The sequence below is a fragment of the Papilio polytes genome, unplaced genomic scaffold (assembly GCF_000836215.1).
Source record: "Papilio polytes unplaced genomic scaffold, Ppol_1.0 DF823693.1, whole genome shotgun sequence".
Classification (NCBI taxonomy): domain Eukaryota; kingdom Metazoa; phylum Arthropoda; class Insecta; order Lepidoptera; family Papilionidae; genus Papilio; species Papilio polytes.
Genome location: NW_013525511.1, coordinates 63365 through 64051, shown reverse-complemented (window position 1 = coordinate 64051; position 687 = coordinate 63365). Strand labels below are relative to the sequence as shown.

Here is a 687-nt window from a genome sequence, read left to right as displayed (position 1 = left end):
CCCCAGACTATGCTACTAACATTATGCCCCCTTCTTCTTCAAATAATGTGTCTCTTGAACATGACTTTTCTATACAGGAGCTGGAAAATTGTTTAAAATACAAAGACACCGCTCCTGGTAAGGATGATATTTCCTATTCCATGATATATAATTTACCATATCGACGCTTGAAAGGCAAACATAACTAAGCGACAAAAATACGTAAAATGAGTTTTATATATCATTGGAATCGTCAAATTTTTCTGCGTCGTTTAGTCTAAGTTTCAACGCTCTACAATAAATTTAATGTCGCTTAGATATTGTGTAATTTACGTATAAACGCGATGCTTTTTCTTACTATCCGCCAAAAAAAGAGCATTTTTAGAATAAAGCAGCAGTTAGGACATGTTAATTTATTTATTTATTTATTTATTTATTTATTTATTTATTGAAAAGGTACACCAATTGCATGTTCAAGGTTCACAACCAAATTAATATGCCGTATACAATGAGAAACAAAGAAGCAGAAGAACATACAGATGACAGGCGTACACAGCGCTCACAAAAAATGATGTTTTACTTTTTAAAAACAAACGTTGAATCACGTTAATTACAAGTAATATAAATTAGGGTACACATATTAAACAAAAACAATCAAAGAAAATACAAAAGTGTTACTGGTGATAATATAAGCCGAGATCTTTTTTG

The 687-nt window shown here is 31.0% G+C and overlaps 1 long non-coding RNA gene across 1 annotated transcript in view; it reads left to right on the top strand.

Moving 5' to 3' along the window:
* Positions 1–687, top strand: part of LOC106103915 — a 21243-nt gene that overhangs the window by 5128 nt on the left and 15428 nt on the right. The gene's annotated exons all lie outside the window — the stretch shown is intronic.